The 25,420-nt window shown below is 47.5% G+C and overlaps 1 protein-coding gene and 1 long non-coding RNA gene across 2 annotated transcripts in view; both read right to left on the reverse strand.

Moving 5' to 3' along the window:
• The window catches only part of LOC138680117 (serine protease ami-like), a 151,287-nt gene that overhangs the window by 77,270 nt on the left and 48,597 nt on the right, over positions 1 to 25,420 (reverse strand). The window lies entirely within an intron of this gene.
• Positions 9,306 to 10,778, reverse strand: LOC138680133 (uncharacterized). The gene is made up of 3 exons (XR_011321616.1): positions 10,715 to 10,778; positions 9,462 to 9,672; positions 9,306 to 9,386 (listed from the first exon to the last, which is right to left on the reverse strand). It is a non-coding gene; the product is annotated as an uncharacterized lncRNA (long non-coding RNA).

A 25,420-nucleotide genomic window follows, 5' to 3' on the forward strand; every position in this document is an offset into this window, starting at 1 on the left:
ACATATGAGATCAAAGCACAGTTACAGATAATGTCTTACCGCTGACGTCCTTTCTGATGGAACGGTTCACTTTTCCAGTCTTTTCCATCTGGCCCAGACCGACATGACAACTTCTTCCAGCCAGGACTCGTCTGCAGAGAATACAACAAAGACACATTTCACTTCTCATATTCCAGCCCCATCACTATCTATTCCCAACCTGCAGAAACTCCTCATCCTGCTGATACCCCATTTCTGAGCCGCTGCTGCCGTATGTGTCCCTATTACTACACCTGATACCCCAATACTGAGCCGATGCTGCCGCATGTGTCCCTATTACTGCTCCTACTGTGTGGTTCTCTGTGCCTTCTAAATTCTAAAGCACCCCTCTATAATATAGTAATTTTTGCTCCCTATAAAGTAATATTGCCATGTGCGCCCCTTTGATAGTCACAGTAACCTGAGATCCCCTATAACAAGAAGTGCCCACTTTACATTTAATAATGTCCGGAGTCTCCCCCCTGTACAGTATAATGCCCCCTCACTGTATAGTACCATCCACACAGTATACTGACCCCTTAGTAGCCCCCAAACTGTTTGATGGCTCCAACAATGTATTATGGCCCCTTCACTGTAATCTCCACACTGTATGATGGCCTGTTATGATCCGGTGACCTTGGAGCAGCATGAAAACTTTCACTGGAGTAGGTGGTAACTATACTGACCGCAAATCCTGATCTTAACACGGCAACTAGAAGTAGCCGTGGGGTGTACCTAACAAGCCCTAGACACCTTGTCACAGCCGGAGGACTAAATACCCCTAAAGATGGAAATAGGAATACTATCTTGCCTCAGAGCAGAACCCCAAAGGATAGGCAGCCCCCCACAAATATTGGCTGTGAGTAGGAGAGGAAAGACACACACAGTCAGAAAACAGGATTTAGCACAAGAGGCCGCTCTAGCTAAAATAGGAAAGGATAGGACAGAGTTCTGTGCGGTCAGTATTAAAACCCTTCCAAAAATATCCACAGCAGATAATACAAAAATTCCTCCATCTAACTAAAGACGTGGAACGTATATCTGCAACTCCAGAGACTACTAAACTCAGAGCAGGAATACAATCAAAAAACAAGCACACCGCTTGTGTGCCATAGAAAAAGAAACAGACACTTATCTTTGCTGAATTGGCAGCTAAGCAGGAGAAGCCAGACAGGGATCCAACACTTCCCAAGAAACATTGACAACTGGAAAGGACTAATGAGTCCTGCAAACCTAAATACTCCAGTCAGAACTGCAAACAGCAGATACACCTGTCCAGGACTGCAGCCCAGAGACAACTGCATTACCACCTACAACCACCGGAGGGAGCCCAAAAGCAGAATTCACAACAATGGCCCACTAGATGGCCTCCATATAGTATAATGCACCAGATCATCCTAAATATAGTATAATGCACTCCCCATAGGTCTCCATATAGTATAATGTACTCCCCATAAGCCTCCATATAGTATAATGCACTCCCCATAGGACTCCATATAGTGTAATGCACTCCCCATAGGACTCCATATAGTATAATGTGCTCCCCATAGGACTCCATATAGTATAATGCACTCCCCATAGGCCTACTCTATAGCACAAGGCAGCACCCATAGGCAGATTCTATAGCACAAGACAGCATCCCCACAGGCAGACCCTGTAGTGTAAGACAGCACCCCATAGGCAGACCCTGTAGTATAAGGCAGAACCCCATAGGCAGAGCCTGTAGTATAAGACAGCACCCATATAGGCAGATCCTGTAGTAAAAGGCATTACCCCCATAGGCAGATTCTGAAGTATAAGTCAGCCCCCCTATAGGCAGATCCTGAAGTATAAGGCAGCCGCCCGATAGGCAGATCCTGAAGTATAAGGCAGCACCCCTAAAGGCAGATCCTGAGGTATAACGCAGCCCCCTATAGGCAGAACCTGAAGTATAAGGCATCCCACCTATAGGCAGATCCTGAAGTATAAGGCAGCCCCCTATAGGCAGATCCTGAAGTAAAAGGCAGCCCCCCTATAGGCAGATCCCAAAGTATGAGGCAGCCCCCTATAGGCAGATCCTGAAGTATAAGGCAGCCCCCCTATAAGTAGATCCTGAAGTATAAGGCAGCATCCATTAAAAAAACTATTAAAAATACTCACCTCTCTTCCTCCTTGTTTCAGCGGTGCTCCGACCTCCCGCTCATCTTCTGACAGCGGGCGGTGACGTCATCGCGCCCACTGTCAGCGCTGCTGTCGGTGACGCCAGTCGCTGACGGGGATGATGGGAGAAGGAGCGCAGCGCTCCTTCATCAGTGCGGTGACGGAGGGGGGGGCCCATTACTGGCACCGGGCCCCCCGGCCTGCTCAGGGGCCCCATAGCAGGTGGCAGAGCAGGGAGATATATTCTCCCTGCTCTGCCGCAGAAGGCAACTGTATCGGGGTGCGCATCTATTGAATCCTCATCTGGCCCTTATAAACTGTGAGCCCTAACAGGCAGGGTCCTCTCTCCTGCAGCACCAGTCAATGACTTTTATTGTGTAAGTGTGGTGCCCCAGGGTCCTGGTCGTCACAGTAACATTGCTTTCCTCATGGGGAGAGTGATGTTACTTTTGGAAGCGATGAAGGATATCTTTTATCAGGTAACTACCATACACACATGTTCACACTCCAGGCCACAAGGGGGAGCTTTTGATCCTATTCCTAGGTGACTCCCCTGCATATGCATATATATTGTGGTTTTGGAGGGAAAGTTGGTCAGAAAGTGCCAGGAAGCAGACTGGAGCAGTCTGAGGCAGGAAGGGGCCGTGTAGTATGAAGTACTACAGCTCTTAAAGAAAGAGACATACAGAAAGCCGTACATTGTTCAGTGAGCGTGCAGGAGAGCAAAGCACAGGAGAGTGACACCAAGGGGAGGACAGCAGCGAGCAGACTGTCTCTCTGGCAAAGTGCAGATAACCGGTAGCCGGACCACCAAGGTTGTAAGAGACTCTTGGACTTACATCAGAAACCGGCAGGACAGCTGAACTGCAAGTTACCTGTCCACCACACACACCTGAGAAACAGTAACACATAGAGCCCGGGGCGTGCTAGAGTCCCTGTAAAAATGCTTGAGTTACCTGTCATGCAGGTATTGTCCTATCCTATATGGGGGACAGAGAGAAGAACTGTGAGGACCTTATCTGAAGCCATAGGCAGTAAAGGACTACAACACCACCGCGCTAGAGGAAGACTTTTAACTCCACCTGGTAAAGGGGACTCTGGATTCGCTTCCAAGCCGGCCGGACCCTGCCTGCTCTGTGATCTGGTACTCTGGACTGTGGCTACCTGAAGTCTTCAGTAAACCAGGTAAAGAGACTGCAAACCTGTGTCATCGTTCTTTACTGCGCCATTCACCATCTTCCATCTACACACCGGGAGCCCTGGGGATATACTTCACTTGTGGGAAGTTATACCAGCTAGCTGCCATAACATCACCCCAGAGGACCCCTTAAAGCAGCGTCGGTCCCCACTGACCAAATACCACAGTTGGCATCACGAACATAAACTTTATTCAATTTCCCCTTTTACATGGGCGCCCAGGGCCACGGACATCCCCCTGTGAACACCAGACAAGGTACTGGGTACCCCTCGGCCCTGGCGGGCGACTCATTAGGTTATAGTACTTGTTTTTAATATGTATACCCCTTTTCACAAAGTGCCATTGAATAAAAGGCGCTATAACAATAAATAATAATAATACCGCTGCGCGGCTGCCAAAGAAAGGGAGTCGCGAGTAACCCATCCAGTAACAGAAGTTGTAATAAAGCTGCACAATTATACCATTTCTACTCTGGGGAAATTGATGCTACTTCTGTAGTGTGTGACAATTTTTTTTGTAATGTGGACACTCCAAGTTGGGTCTACATCTGGCGGGTTGCCTCTGGTGGAAGAGGTTGTCAGAGGCCTATTATACTATTTCTACTATGGGGAAATTGATGCCACTTTAGTAATGTGTGACAATATTTTGAAATGTCGACACTCCAAGTGGGGCCAGTAGCAGTATCAGATGCCTACTATACTGTTTCTAATCTATGGAAATTGATGTTACTTTTGTGGTATGTGACAATTATTTTTTGTAATGTGTAAATTCCAAGTTGGGTCTGCATCTGGTGGGTTGCCTTTAGTGGAAGGTGTGTCAGAGGCCCATTATACTATTTCTACTATGGGGAAATTGATGCCACTTTAGTGGTGTGTGGTAATAATTTTTAAAATGTTTGCACTCCAATTTGGGTCTTCTTCAAGCGTGTTGAATGCAGCAGTAAGGCTCCCTATAACATTTGTGGTCTAACAAGCTGATATTTGTGCCATCTGAATGTGGCTGAACAAAAAAGCAGTTTGAGCTGTTACATGACGTATCAGGGCTCCCAGCAAAGAATCCTTACATCGCTCCCTCATCCTCCGCATCTTAATTTAAACTTAAATTCAAAGCACTAAATTCTGGCCCAGACTATGAAACTTTATGCATGACCCATGGCTGACTGCTTGTGGTCCATTATAAAATGTTCTACTGTGGGTCAATTGACCAGTCAACTACCTGTGTTACTTTACTAATATTTATCTAACATTAGTGCTCTATATATTATCCCTGTCGGCATCACTGCATGGCTTCCCATCCCAGACCAGGCACATACATTGACTTGCTCACCACATCTGGCCATGCAGTGAATTTTGTCCTCTGCTTGCTGTATGTGGAGCGCTCCCAAGGGCTACGGGAACTCGGTACCGGGTCCTTCGGTTCACAGGGGGGATGTCACGGTGGCTGACCCGGTCCGTGGCCCTAGGGATGTCCGTGTGAAAGGGAAAGGTCTTTAAAGGGGAATGTTCGTGACGCCACCTGTGGTATTCTGTCAGGGTGACCGACGCTGCTTTAAGGGGTCCGCTGGGGTGATGTTATTGCAGCTAGATGGTATACCTTCCCACAGGTGAAGTGTATCCCCAGGGCTTCCCAGCGTGTAGATGGTGAATGGTGAGAGGTGCGGTGAAGAACGAGGACACAAGGTTGCAGTCTCTTTACCTTTTACTGTAGGTTTCAGCATCCACAGTCCAGAGCACCAGACCACAGGGTAGGCAGAGTTCGGCTGGTTTGGAGGCAAGTCCAGAGCTCCCTTATCCAGGTGGAAATCAGTAGCCTTCCTCGAGCGCCGTGTGTTGTTGTACCTTATTGCTAAGCATCTCATAAGGTCCTCACAGATGTTGTAGATGTTGTGTCTCTCTCTGTCCCCAAGATGGATAGGACAAACCCGTATGACCGGTGGCTTGAGGCATTTTACAGGGACTCTATCATGCCCCAGCCTCTCGTGGGTGCCACCTTGCCTCCTGGGTGTAGGGGCGGATCAGTAACGTGAAATTAGCTGTCCTGCCGGTCTCTGGAGCAAGGCATAAAGAACTGTTGCTCCCTTGGTGTTCCACTACAGGGATCCTGCGCCTCAGAAGGAGGCAGCCTGTGCAGGGCAGAACTCCTTCTGTATCCACTCCTTTTGCTATGACTTATTCACCCTCTCTACAATACAGTTCGCTTTGGTGTCCGTTCTTAGGAACTGCCGCAGTTAGGGCAGGTACAGCTCCGTGCCCTTCTATCTAGATCTCTGACAGGCTCCCACCCCTGTCAGGGACCAACTACCTGAGTAAAGCTCAGACAGCAACTGCCTAACTTCCTCTCCAGGCCACCAGTTTTACCTAAGTGTGAAGAGTGCCCTAATAAATAGGAGCATAGCTCCCCCTGGTGGACAGGAGTATGAAATGTGTTTTATGTTTGTGATACCTGGTAAAGAGATCTCCTTCATTGCCTCCAAACGTAACCTCACTCCCCCCTAGAGGAGAATGATATTACTGCAACGACCAGGACCCTGGGGAACTGCACATGCTGTAAACCATCTGTAATCTGTTTGCTGTGTGCATACTTCCTGGCTGTATGCTTAGGTCGGCCGCACCTTTCCTTCCTGATTCTTAAAGAGACAGTGTGCACCTTACTAATGTGTCCCCAGACTATGGCTAATGCTACTTTCACACAACAGTTTTCTGGCGCCTTGCAGATTCCGGTGTCACACCGCAGAGCCGGATCCGGCATAATTTGTGAAAACCGTATGGAACGGATCCGTTTTTTTGCCGGATCCGATACCCGGATCTGACAGTAAACCAGATCCGTTCCATACGGTTGGCATTCATTTCTTCTTTTTCATCCGGTTTTTAAAAATACCTCTGGGAGGCTCCAAAATGTGATTGGCCCCCTGAAAACTATATATACAGTCTTCCTACAGCCCATCTGCGACAGGTTGTAGAGGAGCAAGTGTTTGGAGAGCAAGATGGATGTCGTTATTGCGAATATTCTGAAGATCAATGGATTTCACTGTGGAGGCGAATCGCTTGAAAACAATTGTTCTGGAGAAGGAGCGAGAGAGACAATGCATCATGTGTTTGCGCCGACGGCGTTTGTGGATCCACCCCATCACTGCACAGAGAATGTGGGGTGCTTTCTACACTGTACATGGAGCTACGAGGAGACCCAGAGAAATTTTTCTCATATGTGCGCATGAAAGCTGAGAACTTCGATCTATTGGTGGAACGAATTGAACATCTCATCCGAAGGAGTGATACGTATTGCTGATTCTCCATTTCACCAGCGGAGCGTCTGATGGTCACTCTTCAGTAAGCCTTTTTTTATTGTATCTCATCCTGTAAAGCACACTTTAATGTTGTTGCTGGTAATTTTTTTTTAGAATAGTTTTAGTGATCTTTTTTATTGTTTCTTCTACTGTTTAATGCTGCCTTATAACAGTAATGTTATTGCTGGTATTTTGTAATAATGTTTGCCTTGCTATTATTCCTTGCAACTGGAGAATCCCTTTCGTCACTACATTTCCAGTTCAGACTTGGGATTTCCACCATCTCTGGAATTGTCAAGCACACCTGCCATGCACTGTTGGGGTGCACTGTTCACTCTTTGCACGGTGAATTTATACAACATCCCACAATGGAGAGTTGGTTGGAAGTAGCCGAGAAATTCCAGCAAGTGTGTTAGTTTCCCAATTGCGTGGGCACAGTGCACGGGAAACATATCCGCATCGTGAAACCGGCTGGTTCTGGCAAAGAATATTTCAACTATAAAAAATTGTGCTGATGGCCATCGCCGATGCGGAGTACAAATTTATAGCGGTGAATATTGGGGCATATGGCCGCTCCAATGATTCCCAAGTTTTCAAACTGTCTGCAATGGGGCGTCATCTGTATGGAAACACCTTCCAATTACCCCCCCCCCCCAAGACCACTGCCTCAAACCTCTGGGCCACCAATGCCTTTTGTTTGTGTTGGGGGTGAAGCGTTCCAACTATTGGAGCACCTGCTGAAACCCTACTCCAGTGGGTTAACACAAACCAAAAGAATTTTTAACTACCGCCTCACACGAGCACAGAGAATCGTGGAGTGTGCTTTTGGGATTTTGACCGCCAAATGGCGAGTTCTATTGACAGCTATAAACTTGAAGACTGACACTGTTGACGAGGTGGTGAAATTGTGTGTTGTCCTGCACAATTATGTGATATGCAAGGAACATATTTCCATTGAAGACCACTCTGAAGAAGCCACGTTCGCTGATTATAACAACATTACGTATAGAAGTTCTGTGGCAGTTTCCTGAATGAGGGACCAATTCGCAGTATATTTTATTTCACCTGAAGGAAGAGTAGACAGGCAGAATGAGAGAGTTTGAACAATTTTTCTTGGACCTTGTTAACGGTATTTTACCTTATTGTAGCCAAGTTGTGTACCTGTTTGTGTTGCCCCCAAAGTATTTAACCTTTAACCTTATATTACCAAAGTTTTGTACCTGTTTGGTTTGCACCCAAAGTATTTTACCTTCTTTTACCCAAGTTATGTACCTGTTTGAAGTATTTAACCTCTAACCACATTCTTAAATGTATTACTATACCTTATAAATAAAATACATATTTTCCTTTACCAAAACAGTTTTATTAAAGATATTTTTTTTAAATAACTTTTATACGTTAGCATAATTTGGGGTGGAGATATTGCTGGAGGGGCTGTCAGATTGGGACACTTCGACAGTGGGAGTGTTGAGAGAGGAATGTGGTGGTGGTGGTGAAGGATCAGTAGGTAGCGGTGAAGGGGTGGAGAAAGAAAATGAACGGGTGGACAGGAAACTGGGAGTTGTATTTGGAATGATGGAGGGGTGTAGTTGACGGATTGGGAGGCAGAAGAGGTAATGGGTGGAGAAGATGGTTGGGAAAGTGACATGATGGGTGAAGGAGACTGGTGGTAGTGGGCAGGGAGAGGAGGTGTGGAAGATGTTGTTGGGAACTGGTATGGGAAGGGATGTTGGTATGGGTCAGGATGCTGGGACAGGGCACGAGAAGGATGTGGGTATGGGTCAGGATGCTGGGACGGGGTATGGGTAGAATGATGGTACGGGGCAGGGGCAGGATGCTGATACTGGACAGGATGATGGTAGTGACTGGAGTGAGGGAAAGTGGCTGGAGGGGGGGCAGGTGCAGGTGGGGGGCAGGTGTTGTGGCTTGAGAGGTAACAAGCGCTAGAGTAGACTGGCACGATTGCATTACTTGCATCTGCTGTTCAGGAGAAAGCTTATCCATGCGATCGAGTACCGACCAGAAAAAAGTGTGGTTCGGTGATTGACTTGCTTCTGAATGCATCTGTAGCAGAAGTGTATGCAACTCGAGAATGCTTTTATTTACCAAATTGAAACCTGCAGCCATTTGCTCAGACAAAACTTTCAGACAGTTCTGGAAGGATGCATTCAGGTGCAAGAACTTGGGCGCATAGCTCTGTACCTGACCCCTCTGCCGCTGCCGCCATGAAGCTACAGGTGTAGAGGGGTGGGGTAAAGGAAAAGCTATATCCTCACCAGCAGATTCATGCAATGCAACCGGCCAGGATGCTCCAGCGCTGGTGGATGGGACCGAGGGATCAGATGCGAGGGAAGGCTGGGAAGGTGCAGAGGGGCCGGGACTGTCGAAGTGCCCCGCGGTGTTGGACTCCTGAGGGATCGCCGCAGAAGGGTGCAACTCTGCTACAGGCTCTGGAGTGCTGCCGACGGTGCTGTGGAACAAAGAAAAAAATATATAATTAATATATTGATATTGCATGGCTCTGGCTGAAACAGCAAAAGAGGGTTAGACATGTAAAACATTGGTTATTAAATGTGGTGGGTAATATTTACCTTCGGCTCACCATCGTTGACCTGAGGAACGACAGGGCTTGGGCATATTTATATTTGCTCCTGCGTCCTCCAGTTCCTCTCGTGGCCCGCATCTCTTTGTTGAACTCCTTTGTGAAGCGGTCCCTGATCAACCGCCACCGCTTGACAATCCTCTCACCTGAAAAAAAAGGGAAAACACAAATTGGTTAGGATACAACACTTTAAATCCATCAACTGAACTGTGTATACTTACATTCTTGATTCTGGGCCCGAACATCGAGGTCCTCCCAGTTGTCTACAAGCTGTTCGCAGGCTTGCTCCCCGAGCCGACGGGTCACAATGACATCAGCGTGGCGGCGGTCAGCCATGTTCCACAGCGGCTCCCTCTCTCAGATCAGATTGATGAGGAAGTCAATATTTAGCCTGATCTCTTCACCGTCTGACTCAAGAGCACGCTGTGAAGCCTGTTAAAAAAAAGGAGAAAAAAAAAATAGATTCACAACAATATAAAGTTTAAAATAACAGAAAAAAAAAAAGGTGCTTACACGATGACGACCGCCCTTAGTCTCACGCCGACGACCCTGGGAGCCGCTGTCACGAGGCAGAAATAGGAAAACAAGAGATGAGGAATCTGGGCCCCTGAACTGCCCCTCAGGCTAGGGGAAGCCCTGTCTTTCCTTAACTTGGGGGTACCCTTGAAGGTAGTGAGGCCCAAGTAACAGACTTGTCCCTGTCTCCTGTTAAACCCTGAACTTAACCCCCAACCTCCACCCCAGGAGGTGAACAGTGTAAACAGCAACACAAAGCAAATAAACAGGAATAAACAATATGAGAGTAAGGGGAACAGGATACCAAAAGGTGAATGCACAAACTACAAAGGGACAAAGAAACAATAACACCACACTTCGCTTTCTCTGCTGCAATGCACCGCACAGCAGAGTAAGGCACTAGGAATGAGTATTTAACTGTAGAACAACAGCACTCAGCAAGCTCCTATTCCAGCAAGGTTGGTATCCAAAGGACCTGTATAACCAACAGTCAGCTGAAGCACCAGGTGACCTTATAAAAAATGGTGGAAGTGGTCACAAACATCAGCTGACCCAGCAGCAATGCAATAACACCATCGGCCACCGGGGGAGAGAAAACTGCATTAACCCCCAATGACCAGAAAGGAAAAAAGGTTTTAATCTGAAGGAAACCAGATCTGCCACAGATCCAAACATGGATCGTCACAGCCGCTGTGAGAAACTCTGGATCGAGCACCAGAATCAGAAGACTATGGGAAAGAAAAATAAAAAAAATTATGTGCTTGTATGTTGCCTTTTTATGTGTTGTGTGCAGTGTGATATCTATAATGATCATTTTGTTTGTGTTGTATGTTGTGTGATGTCTATAATGATCAGTTTGTATGTGTTGTGTGCAGTGTTCTTTCTGTAAGGATCTTTTGTTTTTATGTGTTGGGTGTAGTGTGAGGTTGTGGTTCCGCAATGCATGCAAGAAACTTACCAATTGCGATCCCACTCCAGGTCTCTCTCCAACCCTTCGGTCTTCTTCTGGAAACACCTCTTCTCCTGCATCTTCCTACAAAAATGAGAGATTGATAAATATATTAATTAATAAGATAGATAGATAGATAGATAGATAGATAGATAGATAGATAGATAGATAGATAGATAGATAGATATGGGATAGATAAAAAATATTCACTAAAAACAGAACTTTTATTTACCTCAGTGCACTGCCGACGTTGGGGTGGGCTCCCAGAAGAAGACATGGCTGATGGCTGGCTGATGGCTGAGATGCTCTTTGGCTGGCAGGCTAGGCTCTCTGCTGGCTGGCTCTTGGCTCTCTGGCTGGTAGGCTAGGCTCTCTTCTGGCAGGTTCTTGGCTCTCTGGCTGGTAGGCTAGGCTCTCTGCTGGCAGGCTCTTGGCAGGCAGGCTCTTGGCTCTCTGGCTTGCAGGCTCTTGGCAGGCAGGCTCTTGGCTCTCTGCTGGCAGTCTAGGCTCTCTGCTGGCAGGCTCTGGCTGGCAGGCTAGGCTCTCTGATGGCAGGCTTTTGGCTCTCTGGATGGCAGGCTCTTGGCTCTCTGGCTGGCAGGCTAGGCTATCTGCTGGCAGGCTCTTGGCTCTCTGGCTGGCAGGCTAGGCTCTCTGCTGGCAGGCTCTTGGCAGGCAGGCTCTTGGCTCTCTGCTGGCAGGCGACTGGCAGGCAGGCTCTTGGCTCTCTGCTGGCAGGCAATTGGCAGGCAGGCTCTTGGCTCTCTGCTGGCAGTCTAGGCTCTCTGCTGGCAGGCTCTTGGCTCTCTGGCTGGCAGGCTAGGCTCTCTGCTGGCAGGCTTTTGGCTCTCTGGATGGCATGCTCTTGGCTCTCTGGCTGGCAGGCTAGGCTCTCTGCTGGCAGGCTCTTGGCTCTCTGGCTGGCAGGCTAGGCTCTCTGCTGGCAGGCTCTTGGCTCTCTGCTGGCAGGCTCTTGGCAGGCAGGCTAGGCTGTCTGCTGGCAGGCTCTTTGCAGGCAGGCTCTTGGCTCTCTGGCTGGCAGGCTCTCTATGGCTGGAAATGAGTGAGGGCCTCACTGGCATTGTTTATACACAGTGGGGCAAAAAAGTATTTAGTCAGTCAGCAGTAGTGCAAGTTCCACCACTTAAAAAGATGAGAGGCGTCTGTAATTTACATCATAGGTAGACCCAACTATGGGAGACAAACTGAGAAAAAAAAATCCAGAAAATCACATTGTCTGTTTTTTTAACAATTTATTTGCATATTATGGTGGAAAATAAGTATTTGGTCAGAAACAAAATTTCATCTCAATACTTTGTAATATATCCTTTGTTGGCAATGACAGAGGTCAAACGTTTTCTGTAAGGCTATGTTCACACCTTGCGGCGTCCCTCTGCGGGTTTTCCCGCAGCGGATTTGATAAATCTGCAGGGCAAAACAACTGCGGTTCTCCCTGCAGATTTATCGCGGTTTGTTCCGCGTTTTCCGCTGCGGGTTTCCGCCTATACTATTGATGCTGCATATGCAGCAATATGCAGCATCAACAGTAATGTTAAAAATAATAAAAATTGGTTATACTCACCCTCTGACGTCCCGATCCCTCGGCGCTGCACCCGGCGGTCCGGTTCCAGAGATGCTGTGCGAGAAGGACCCTTCGTGACGTCACGGTCATGTGACCGCGACGTCACCGCAGGTCCTGGTCGCACAGCAACTCTGACCGGACAGCCGCGTGCAGCGCCCAGGAGCTCCGGACATCAGAGGGTGAGAATAACCAGATTTTTTATTTTTTAACCCCAAATATGGTTCCCAGGGCCTGGAGGAGAGTCTCCTCTCCTCCACCCCGGGTACCACCCGCACATTATCCGCTTACTTCCCGCAACGTGGGCACAGCCCCATGCGGGAAGTAAGCGGTTCAATGTATTCCTATGGGTGCAGAATCGCAGCGATTCTGCACAAAGAAGTGACATGCTGCGGGTTGTAAACCGCTGCGTTCCCGCGCGGTTTTTCCCGCAGCATGTGCACAGCGGTTTGCGGTTTCCATAGGGTTTACATGTTACTGTAAACGCTATGGAAACTGCTGCGGACCCGCAGCATCAAAATCGCGGCGGTTCCGCGGTAAAAACCGCTAAGTGTGAATATAGCCTAAGTCTTCACAAGGTTGCCACACACTGTTGTTGGTATGTTGGCCCATTCCTCCATGCAGATCTCCTCTAGAGCAGTGATGTTTTTGGCTTTTCGCTTGGCAACACGGACTTTCAACTCCCTCCAAAGGTTTTCTATAGGGTTGAGATCTGGAGACTGGCTAGGCCACTCCAGGACCTTGAAACGCTTCTTACGAAGCCACACCTTCGTTGCCCTGGCGGTGTGCTTTGGATCATTGTCATGTTGAAAGACCCAGCCACGTTTCATCTTCAATGCCCTTGCTGATGGAAGGAGGTTTGCACTCAAAATCTCACGATACATGGCCCCATTCATTCTTTCATGTACCCGGATCAGTCGTCCTGGCCCCTTTGCAGAGAAACAGCCCCAAAGCATGATGTTTCCACCATCATGCTTTACAGTAGGTATGGTGTTTGATGGATGCAACTCAGTATTCTTTTTCCTCCAAACACGACAAGTTGTGTTTCTACCAAACAGTTCCAGTTTGGTTTCATCAGACCATAGGACATTCTCCCAAAACTCCTCTGGATCATCCAAATGCTCTCTAGCAAACTTCAGACGGGCCCGGACATGTACTGGCTTAAGCAGTGGGACACGTCTGGCACTGCAGGATCTGAATCCATGGTGGCGTAGTGTGTTACTTATGGTAGGCCTTGTTACATTGGTCCCAGCTCTCTGCAGTTCATTCACTAGGTCCCCCCGCGTGGTTCTGGGATTTTTGCTCACCATTCTTGTGATCATTCTGACCCCACGGGGTGGGATTTTGCGTGGAGCCCCAGATCGAGGGAGATTATCAGTGGTCTTGTATGTCTTCCATTTTCTAATTATTGCTCCCACTGTTGATTTCTTCACTCCAAGCTGGTTGGCTATTGCAGATTCAGTCTTCCCAGCCTGGTGCAGGGCTACAATTTTGTTTCTGGTGTCCTTTGACAGCTCTTTGGTCTTCACCATAGTGGAGTTTGGAGTCAGACTGTTTGAGGGTGTGCACAGGTGTCTTTTTATACTGATAACAAGTTTAAACAGGTGCCATTACTACAGGTAATGAGTGGAGGAAATAGGAGACTCTTAAAGAAGAAGTTACAGGTCTGTGAGAGCAAGAAATCTTGATTGTTTGTTTCTGACCAAATACTTATTTTCCACCATAATATGCAAATAAATTGTTAAAAAAATAGACAATGTGATTTTCTGGATTTTTTTTTCTCAGTTTGTCTCCCATAGTTGAGGTCTACCTATGATGTAAATTACAGACGCATCTCATCTTTTTAAGTGGTGGAACTTGCACTATTGCTGACTGACTAAATACTTTTTTGCCCCACTGTATGTGTCCTAGGGGCAGGCCAATAGGTTCTGAGCATGCTCAAATCAAAAAGCCAGATCAGGTCGCCGGATCAGGCTTTTTCCGGATCCGGGGCATTCCGGCGTCCATAGACATGCATTGTAGCAAAAATCCGGAAACGCCGGCTTTTTCTCTGCAGACAAAAAACTTTACTGTAGACTATTTTTCCAGATGCCAGAATTGAAATTTTCGCCGGATCCGGAAAAAACAGGAAGGAATGGTGGGCCATGCGGCGCAATCCGGCACTAATACAAGTCAATGGGGAAAAAACGGTTCCGGTTTTTAATTTCGCCGGTTCTGTTTTTTCTAAAGATAGCCGTAATGGGTCGGAATGAAAAAACCTGATGTGTGAAAGTAGCCTAAGAGGCACCTGGTACTTAAGGCATCTCCACCAATGGGAAGATGCCTGCGCAACATTCTCTTTCGGTCTGTGTTTTATCAACTGAATTGCCAGGTCCTATCCTGTTTCTGTCATCCTGGGGGCTGGATACCCAGGCCTGTACCCTGAGTTTTTACCTGTACCTGACCTGTCTTGTCTCCGCCACTCTGGGGGGCTGAGTACCCAGGTCTGAATCCTGAAATCTGAACTTGATCCTGTGTCTGTTCTTGTCTGAATTAAGACCTATCCCTGTAACTGCTTATATCCTAGTCTGGATCCTTCCTTAACCTGTTGTGTCTGTCCCTGTCCCTGTCTGAACCAGCTTCTATTCCTTCTATCAGGATCTGTATTGTCACTTATCTCAAAAACCTGCAGTATCTGGACCAGCACCTATCTCTATTGTCAGCACCTATCACTGTTGTCTCTGCACAACGTTAGTGATCTTTGTGTATGTAACACCCCAGGGTCCTGGTTGGTACAGTGGCATTGCTTTCCTCTCCCCTCTGTACCAGTCTGTCATTGTGAATTTGTTTACTGTTAACGATATCTATAAACCCTGTATGTAACTCCTTTTCACATGTACAGCACCATGGAATTAATGGTGCGATATAGAAATACATAATAATAATAATAATAATAATAATAATAATAGTAATAATGTCACGCTTGGAAGCAGGGGAAGATCTCTTCTCTCAGGTAAACACAAACATGCAACAGGTCACACTCCAGGCCAGAAGGGGGAACTCTGATCCTGCTTATGGGTGGCTCCCCTATATATGAAGTCTGGTCTGGAAGGAAAGTCAGACAGTTAGTGCTGGACAGCAGACTGGAGCAGTCTGAGGCAGGAAGATGTGTGAGGGGCCGTGCGGCCAGAGGTGCTGCAGCTCCTGGATAGTGACATACCGAAGGAAATAACAGTTTGTGGAGACGGTGCAGGAGAGCAGAGCACAGGAGAGTGACACCTGAGGAGGACAGCTGTGACTGGGCTGCCTCCCTGGCGGAGCACAGATGCCGGTGGCCGGAAGACCAAGGTTGTGTCAGACTCTAGGGGCACAGCAGAAACCGGCAGGATAGCTGGACTGTATGTAATCTCTTCACTCTAATACCCAGGAGATACAGTGGCGCATAGAGCCCGGGTCGTGATAGAGATAGAGACCCTATGAAAAGGTTCGAGCCACTTGTCATACGGGTTCGTGTCCCACCTTTATGGAGGACAGAGAGGAACAGCGAGGACGTTGCTAGAAGCCAAAAAGCAGTAAGGGACTACATTACTACCGCGCTATGAGGAAGGCTTTAATCTCCACCTGGTAGAGGGGACTCTGAACTTGCTTCCAAGCCGGCCGGACCCTGCCTATACCTGTGATCTGGTGCCCTGGACTGTGGATACCTGAAGTCTCCAGTAAACCAGGTAAAGAGACTGAAAACCTGTGTCCTCGTTCTTTACTGCACCATTCACCATCTTCACCCACACACCGGGAGCCCTGGGGACATACTTCAAGTTATACCATCTCAGCTGCCTTAACATCACCCCAGTGGACCCCTTTAAGCAGCTTCAGTCCTCACTGACCGAATACCACAGGTGGCGTCATGAACATGAACTTTATTCAAAACCCCTTTCAGGACATTCCCTTTAACATGGGTGCCCAGGGCCACTGTTCGGGTCGTCTCCACCGTGACATCTCCCTGTGAGTACCGAACCCGGTACCGAGTACCCCACGGCCCAGGTGGTGGACTTATGTACACTTGCTACTTCATTGTAAGTACCTGTGTGAGTCTGGTCCTGTCTGTTCTGTTCCGCACCTTTGGCTCTGCATCTTTTCCACACCTGCGGCTCCTTGTCTGTCCAGTCTGTACTGGGTCCTACCCCTCCCTGTATTCCAGTCATATCTGCCTGTGTCCCAATACTTACAAAAACTGTTCCTGCCTGTCTAGTCTGAACTGGGTCCTACCCATCCCTGTATCCCACTCGAATCTGCCTGTGTCCTGGTCCTTCACAAAACTGTTTGTGTCCGTCCAGTCTGAACTGGTTAGTACCCATCCCTGTTCCCCACTTGTACCTGCCTGTGTACCAGCCTGAACTGTGCCCACCTGCCTGAGTGTCAGCCATGCCTGCCTGCCTGCCAGAGTGTCAAACATGCCCACCTGTACATCACCTGTGCCCTCCAGTGTTACGGGGTCTGCCGTGCTGGGGTACCTCTTTCAGTACCACTCCGTGTTTCAGGAGGTCCACTCTGCTTTGGTTGGAGTCTGAATGAAGGACCCTGGCTGGAATTGCTTGGTTACATGGGCGCATATAAAAGATCACTGCATCTCCACGTATGACAACACTTTACTCACAGGACACAGAATATATCACACAGATACAGAGGGCGGGCCAACTGAAAAGTGGCAGGCCAGACATACATTACAATAGCCGCAGGTGGCCGGAGCCTGCCGATATTTACTGTGGGAATTACAAAGGTGGGGAAGGTCAAAAGGGGAATATCTTGTCCTCTCTGCCCAGGGGCGCAGCCTGTGGGCTGATGCATTAGGAACATGCATCTCACCTGGAACTTTTATACATACATAAATCTGCACAACATATTCTGGGTGCAGTGGGGTTCCGTAACAGCCAGTATTGCCTGTCTACACATCAAATGAGCCAGACATTATATCTACAGTACTAGCCTGCACCTCTCGTTAGTGTTCTGTCCCATTGGGAGTCAGCTGCTACTGCCAGACGCCACCTGTTGTGAATTCCGCTCTTGGGCTCCCTCCGGTGGTTGTAAGTGGCACTTTTGTGAGTTCTGCTCTTGGGCTCCCTCTTGTGGTTTCAAGTGGTATGGCTGCTCCTTGGAGTTAGCTGTCATCAGCTGCCTTCACTTATCTTCTCTTCTGCTCGGCTATTTAGGCCTGGCTGTTCCTTCAGCCAGTGCCACTTGTAAATGGTTTCTGGTTGGATTCACATCTCTTTGGATTTCCCTGTTTTCCTGACCAGTTCAGCAAAGCTAAGTTCTTACTTGCTCTGTTCTGTTCACAGATTGTGGACTTATCCGTTCAGTGCTTTCTATGTTTGTCCAGCTTATCAGTATGAATTAATTCTGTCTTGCTGGAAGCTCTGGGAAGCAGACTTACCCTCCACACCTTTAGTCAGGTGTGGAGATTTTTTGTAAACTCTGCGTGGATTTTTGTAGTGTTTTATACTGACCACACAGTATTCCATCCTGTCCTATCTATCAAGCTAGACTGGCCTCCTGTGCTCATCCTGGTTTCATTCTGTGTATGTCTTTTCCCTCTCCACTCACAGTCATTATTTGTGGGGGGCTAATCTATCCTTTGGGGATTTTCTCTGAGGCAAGATAGCTTTCCTGCTTCTATCTTTAGGGGTAGTTAACTCTTAGGCTGTGACGAGATGCCTAGGTAGAGTTAAGAGCATTCCACGGCTACTTCTAGTGTTGTGTTGAGCTTAGGGACTGCGGTCAGTACAGTTACCACTTCCTTCAGAGCTCGTTCCATGTTGCTCCTAAACCACTGCGTCATAACAGTACAAGTGGCCAAAAATGAATTAAATGCAGCTCAAAAGAAGGAAAAGAAAGTTCTGAACCATTTCTTTTCTGTGCTCTAGTTTGTCTCTTTTTTCCTCTTGATATCTGGGTGGTTCAGGATATATGCTCTGGCATGGATGTTCAGGGTTTGTTTTCTCGTGTGGATCAACTTGCTGCAAGAGTACAGAATATCCAAGATTATGTTGTCCAGACTCCGGCTTTAGAGCCTAGAATTCTTACTCCTGATTTGTTTTTTGGAGACAGATCCAAGTTTTTGAACTTTAAAAATAACTGCAAATTGTTTTTTGGTTTGAAACCCCGTTCTTCTGGTGATCCCATTCAGCAAGTAAAAATCATCATATCCTTGCTGCGTGGTGACCCTCAAAACTGGGCTTTTTCTCTTGAAACAGGGGATCCGGCATTATTGAATGTAGACGCATTTTTTCAAGCGCTCGGATTATTGTTTGACGAACCTAATTCTGTGGATCATGCAGAAAAAACCCTGTTGGCCTTGTGTCAAGGTCAGGAAGCGGCAGAATTATACTGCCAGAAATTTAGAAAATGGTCTGTGCTCACAAAATGGAATGAGGAGGCTCTGGCTGCTATTTTCAGAAAAGGTCTTTCTGAAGCCCTTAAAGATGTTATGGTGGGCTTTCCTACGCCTGCCGGTTTGAGCGAATCTATGTCTCTAGCCATTCAGATTGATCGGCGTCTGCGCGAGCGCAAAGCTGTGCACCATATGGCAGTGTCCTCTGAGCAAAGTCCTGAACCTATGCAATGTGATAGGATTTTGACTAGAACAGAACGGCAGGAATTCAGACGTCAGAATAGGCTGTGTTTTTACTGTGGTGATTCGGCTCATGTTATCTCTGATTGCCCTAAGCGTACTAAGAGAGTCGCTAGGTCTGTTACCATTAGTACTATACAGCCTAAATTTCTCTTATCTGTGACCCTGATTTGCTCATTGTCGTCATTTTCTGTCATGGCATTTGTGGATTCAGGCGCTGCCCTGAACTTAATGGACTTAGAATTCGCCAGGCGCTGTGGTTTTTCCTTGCAGCCTTTGCAAAGCCCTATTCCTTTGAGGGGTATTGATGCTACACCCTTGGCCAAGGATAAACCTCAGTACTGGACGCAGATGACTATGTACATGGCTCCAGCACATCAGGAAGATTGCCGTTTTCTGGTGTTGCATAACCTGCATGATGTTGTTGTACTGGGTTTTCCATGGTTACAGGAACGTAATCCGGTGCTGGATTGGAAAACTATGTCTGTGACTAGTTGGGGTTGTCAAGGGGTACATAGTGACATTCCTTTGATGTCAATTTCCTCTTCCCCCTCTTCTGAGGTCGCTGAGTTTTTGTCGGATTTCCAGGATGTATTTGATGAGCCCAAGTCCAGTTCCCTTCCACCGCACCGGGACTGTGATTGTGCTATTAACTTGATTCCTGGTTGCAAGTTCCCTAAGGGTCGACTTTTCAATCTGTCTGTACCAGAGCATGCCGCCATGCGGAGTTATGTTAAGGAGTCTTTGGAGAGGGGAATATTCGGCCCTTTTCGTCACCAATTGGGAGCAGGTTTTTTTTTTTGTTGCTAAGAAGGATGGCTCCTTGAGACCCTGTATTGATAATCGTCTTCTTAATAAGATCACGGTCAAATTCCAATACCCCTTGCCTTTGCTTACTGATTTGTCTGCTCAGATTAAGGGGGCTAGTTGGTTTACTAAGATTGACCTCCGAGGGGCATATAATCTTGTTCGTATTAAACAGGGTGACGAATGGAAAACTGCATTTAATACGCCCAAAGGCCATTTTGAATACCTTGTGATGCCATTTGGGCTCTCTAATGCTCCATCTGTGTTCCAGTCTTTCATGCATGATATTTTCCGCAATTATCTTGATAAATTCATGGTCGTATATTTGGATGATATTTTGATTTTTTCCGATGATTGGGAGTCTCATGTGAAGCAGGTCAGGATGGTGTTCCAGATCCTTCGTGATAATGCTTTGTTTGTGAAGGGGTCTAAGTGCCTATTCGGAGTTCAGAAGGTCTCTTTTTTGGGTTTTATTTTTTCTCCCTCGTCTATACAAATGGATCCTGTTAAGGTCCAAGCTATTCATGACTGGATCCAACCCACATCTGTGAAGGGCCTTCAAAAATTTTTGGGCTTTGCTAATTTCTATCGCCGTTTCATTGCCAACTTTTCCAGTGTGGTTAAGCACCTTACTGATTTGACGAAGAAAGGCACGGATGTGACGAATTGGTCCTCTGCGGCTGTTGAGGCCTTTCAGGAGCTTAAACGCCGATTTACTTCTGCCCCGGTGTTGCGTCAGCCGGATGTTTCTCTTCCTTTTCAGGTTGAGGTCGACGCTTCTGAGATTGGGGCAGGGGCCGTTTTGTCTCAGAGGGAGTCTGATGGTTCTTTGATGAAACGTGTGCTTTTTTTCCAGAAATTTTTCGCCTGCGGAACGCAATTATGATGTCGGCAATCGGGAGTTGTTGGCTATGAAGTGGGCGTTTGAGTTGTGGTCCTGACCGATCATAAGAATCTGATTTACCTCGAGTCGGCCAAGCAGCTCAATCCTAGACAGGCTCGATGGTCCCTGTTTTTCTCCCGTTTTGATTTTGTGGTCTCGTATCTTCCGGGATCTAAGAATGTTAAGGCTGATGCCCTCTCTAGGAGTTTTTCGCCTGATTCTCCTGGAGTCCTTGAGCCGGTTGGCATTCTTAATGAAGGGGTGATTCTTTCTGCCATCTCTCCTGATTTGCGGCAGGTGCTTCAGGAATTTCAGGCTGATAGGCCTGACCGCTGTCCTGTGGGGAAGCTGTTTGTTTCTGATAGATGGACAAGTAAGGTAATTTCTGAGGTTCATTGTTCAGTGTTGGCTGGTCATCCTGGGATTTTTGGTACCAGAGATTTGGTTGCTAGGTCCTTTTGGTGGCCGTCCTTGTCGCGCGATGTCCGTGCTTTTGTGCAATCCTGTGGGACTTGCGCCCGAGCCAAGCCTTGCTGTTCCCGCGCTAGTGGGTTGCTTTTGCCTTTGCCGGTCCCTGAGAGGCCCTGGACGCATATTTCCATGGAATATGGCTGGAAGCTCTGGGAAGCAGATTTACCCTCCACACCTTTAGTCAGGTGTGGAGATTTTTTGTAAACTCTGCATGGATTTTTGTAGTGTTTTATACTGACCGCACAGCATTCCATCCTGTCCTATCTATCAAGCTAGACTGGCCTCCTGTGCTCATCCTGGTTTCATTCTGTGTATGTCTTTTCCCTCTCCACTCACAGTCATTATTTGTGGGGGGCTAATCTATCCTTTGGGGATTTTCTCTGAGGCAAGATAGTTTTCCTGCTTCTATCTTTAGGGGTAGTTAGCTCTTAGGCTGTGACGAGATGCCTAGGTAGAGTTAGGAGCATTCCACGGCTACTTCTAGTGTTGTATTGAGCTTAGGGACTGCGGTCAGTACAGTTACCACTTCCTTCAGAGCTCGTTCCATGTTGCTCCTAAACTACCGCGTCATAACATCCACCCTGGAGTGTTACCTGGCAGCTACTGCCGCACAAGCCTAACCTCACCACTAGTGGTTCCAGCGAACACCAAGGTAGCTGCTTAGTCATGCCACTCCAGGGTAAGTCTGGTTTGTGGCACAGTGGGACCACAATCCTCACTCGCGCCAACTAGTCTGAGTGCTAGCATTACACTTTACTAAGCTGATATTTGTACCACCTGAGTGTGGCTGGGAAAAAAACAGTTTGAGCTGTTACCTGAGGTATCAGGGTTCCCAGCAAAGAAGAATTACACTGCTCCCTCACCCACGTCGTCTTATTTGGAACTTCAATTCAAAGCTCTTAACTGCTTACCCAAACTCTTATACCTTATGCATAGCCCATGGCTGATCACTTCTGTGCCAATATAAAATGTTCTACTGTGGGTCAATTGATGCCACTTTTCCTGGTGTCTGCCCCTAACTTTTGGAAATGTTTGGACTGTACGCTGGGTCTCCTTGATGTGTGTTTCCTGAATTTGGCAGAGCACCAGGCCTACCTACACCTTTCACTCATCCACCTGTTACTGATCAATGTTTCAACTAGAAATGCTGTTCCAAGCCTTGTCCCATGCATCCATGCTGCGTAAGTATACTATTTGTACTCGGGGTCAATTTATGACACTTTTCCTGTTGTCTGCCTCTAATTTGAGCTGTTTGGGAAGCTTTTTGGCCCTCCTTAAGGTGTTGTCTATGTGTTTAGTTTTGCCTCCCATAGAATTCAGTGGGGTTCAGGTGCATTTGATGAACCAAACCGAACCTTGAAAGGTTCGCTGATCTCTATTCACCTTGCTTCAGAGATAAGAGCTGAGCCCTATATCTGGAACTGCAGAGGATTTATCAGTAAAGTAATAGTTACAGTTGAATAAAAAACATGCCCATGAAATTCAATTGAGAAATGAGAAATTATAGGAAATGAAAAGGACAGGAAATAATAATGGACATAAAGGAGATGGGGTGTATTGGCTATCAATCAACTTGGCCAAACATTTATAAAAGAACTTTACATATTTACATAATTTTTCTCTTCGCCACGACAGCACCCACTGAGAGAGGGGATCCACCCCTAGGAACAGGAAACCCTACGGAGAGATAAAAGGGGCGGTCCCCCTCACTCCCACAGTTTGGTTTCCTGTTCCTACGGGAAAATCCACGGAGAAGAGGATGCCCAGCCTGGACGCCGCTTGCGCAGTTTACCTTTGAGGACGGCAAGGGCTCCAGGGCTGGAAGCAGCGTCGGGGGTCCTGGCTCAGTTTCCCCCCTCTTCTGGCAGATGCCGTGAGACCAGGACGGGCGGTTGCTGGCTCACGAGGTACCATCCGGATTGTCTGCGGGGAGTAAGCGCTGCGGCAGGGAGCGTTGCGCCGTCCTCGGCGGATGCTCAGGCAGCATGGAGCCCCAGTGTGTTCCCCCGGAAGTGCAGGTAAGTTTCCGGGGTAATGGAGGAGGGAGACGGCGCCTGCGCTGATGCCGGTGGCAGCGCAGGCGCATAGAATATGGCCGCGACCCGGAGGTGGTTAGCACTTCCGGGTTCAATAGGAAGAAGATGGTGGCCCCCATGTGAAAAGGACGCCAGCGCTGACAATCCAGGGTCCAATATGGATTCTGCGCAGGACCCTGCGATGTCTTCCGTGGAAGTCACCGCTACCACTCCACGCAGCCATGCCAGCAGCAGTCGCTCTAGACAGAGCGGATCTTCTAGGAAGAGCAAGTCAGATCGAGCTGTTCCTCTGCTTGTGCCTCAGTCTCCTCCTAATCAGCCGATACCTTGACAGACAGCTTCACTGGGTGAGTGTGCATCTACCCCACTAAGCTGATTATTGTTCCCTTTCCCTCTATACATCCTAGGCAAAAAGAACTGAAAAAACGAAACACAAACAGTGTGCGTTATGTCTCCAGCCCCTTCCGGATAGTCACACTAAGAGGCTTTGTAAACCATGCATTGATACTACCTTATGGGAGGAAGCCTCAGTTAAATCAGAAGACATTAGAGTCATGATTAGGGAAGAATTACGAGCCCTGCATAGTTCGGACAAGGAACCGCGTACTAAGGGAAAAAGGGGATACGTTTCCCCTATATCTGACCAGTCTTCTGATATAGAGAATGCAGACTCTGATAAATCCCAGGAATATGTTTCCTCAGACGAGGATCAAGATACATGCTTTCCCAGTGATAGTATTGATAACCTTGTGAAATCCGTTTGTAACACCATGGGCATCGAGGATTCTAAGGTCCCTAGAACACAGCAAGACATAATGTTTGCTGGTCTATCTGAAAGGAAAAGGCCCTCCTTTCCGGTAATAGCAGCAATGAAAAATTTAGTCAAAAAAGAGTGGGAAAGCCAGGGGCAAAGGGGATTGCCACCATCTTCAAAAAGGCGTTATCCCTTCAATGATGAAGAGTTCTCTGCATGGTCAAAAGCCCCGAAGGTAGACGCGGCAGTGGCGTCCACATCCAAAAAATCCTTGCTGCCTGTGGAGGATTCGGGCTCATTACAAGATCCACTGGACCGTAAAGCCGACTCGCTTTTAAAAAGAGCCTGGGAGACTTCTACGGGGGCTTTTAGACCGGCTATATCGGCTACATGCACCGCTAGGTCCAAGCTAGTCTGGCTAAGTGACTTGGAGGAAGGACTGAAAGGAGGTCTCTCTCGAGAAAAATTGTTATCCTCTATACCCCTAATTAGGGGTGCTACAGCTTTCCTGGCGGACTCATCTGCTGACTCCATACGCCTGGCAGCCAAGTCGGCAGGACTGACGAATGCAGCACGTAGGGCCCTGTGGCTTAAGGGCTGGAAGGGTGATCCCCAAACAAAATCCAAATTGTGTGGCCTCCCATGTCAGGGTGAGTACCTGTTTGGTACTAAACTGGACGAGACCCTAACCAAAGCGGGAGAAAGAAAAAAGGGCTTCCCTAATAATAATAATTACCTTCCATTCTATAGGAGAGCATTCCGAAAGTTTAATTAAAGGAAGGATTTTAAGAACCAAGACCGCTGGGCCACAAGGGACACCAAACAAAGAGGTGCATTCTTTGGGAAGCGCCCTTTCAAAGTTGAAGACAAACCCCGTTAGAGCAGATCTACCTGTGTGAGATAGATTGTCCTCCTTCTCAAATCAGTGGCGAGCGATAAAGTCAAATATTTGGGCAAATAGCCTCATCACCTCTGGCTTAAAATTAAAATTTTCCCAAGTCCCTCCGGACTCATTTCTATTGACTTCTTTAAAGTCTCAGTGGCAGCAGGAGGCATTGGAGCAGGAAGTAATGAATCTTCTATCCAAGGGAGTTTTGGTCGAAGTTCCATTCCTTCAGGAGGGAAAGGGATTCTATTCCCCTTTATTTTTGATTCCAAAACCGGATGGATCATTCAGAACCATTATAAACCTTAAAAAGTTGAACATCTTCTTAGAAAATCAAACCTTTAAAATGGAGTCTATCCGGTCCACCATAAAACTCCTGTTTCCCCATTGCTTTATGATGGTGCTTGACCTTAAAGATGCGTATTACCATCTACCAATCTATATAGAACATCAACAATATCTCCGCGTGGCGATTGTATTAAATGGGTGTATACGGCACTTTCAGTACGCCGCAATGCCCTTTGGACTATCAATAGCTCCAAGAGTATTCACTAAATTAATGGCGGAGGTGATGTCATACCTAAGGTTAAAATACACCCTCATAATTCCATACCTAGACGACCTTTTGGTAGTAGGAAATTCCCCTTCACAATGTCAGCAACGATTGTGTAATATGATTTCATCTCTACAGG

This window comes from Ranitomeya imitator, chromosome 1 (assembly GCF_032444005.1).
Source record: "Ranitomeya imitator isolate aRanImi1 chromosome 1, aRanImi1.pri, whole genome shotgun sequence".
NCBI classification, from domain to species: domain Eukaryota; kingdom Metazoa; phylum Chordata; class Amphibia; order Anura; family Dendrobatidae; genus Ranitomeya; species Ranitomeya imitator.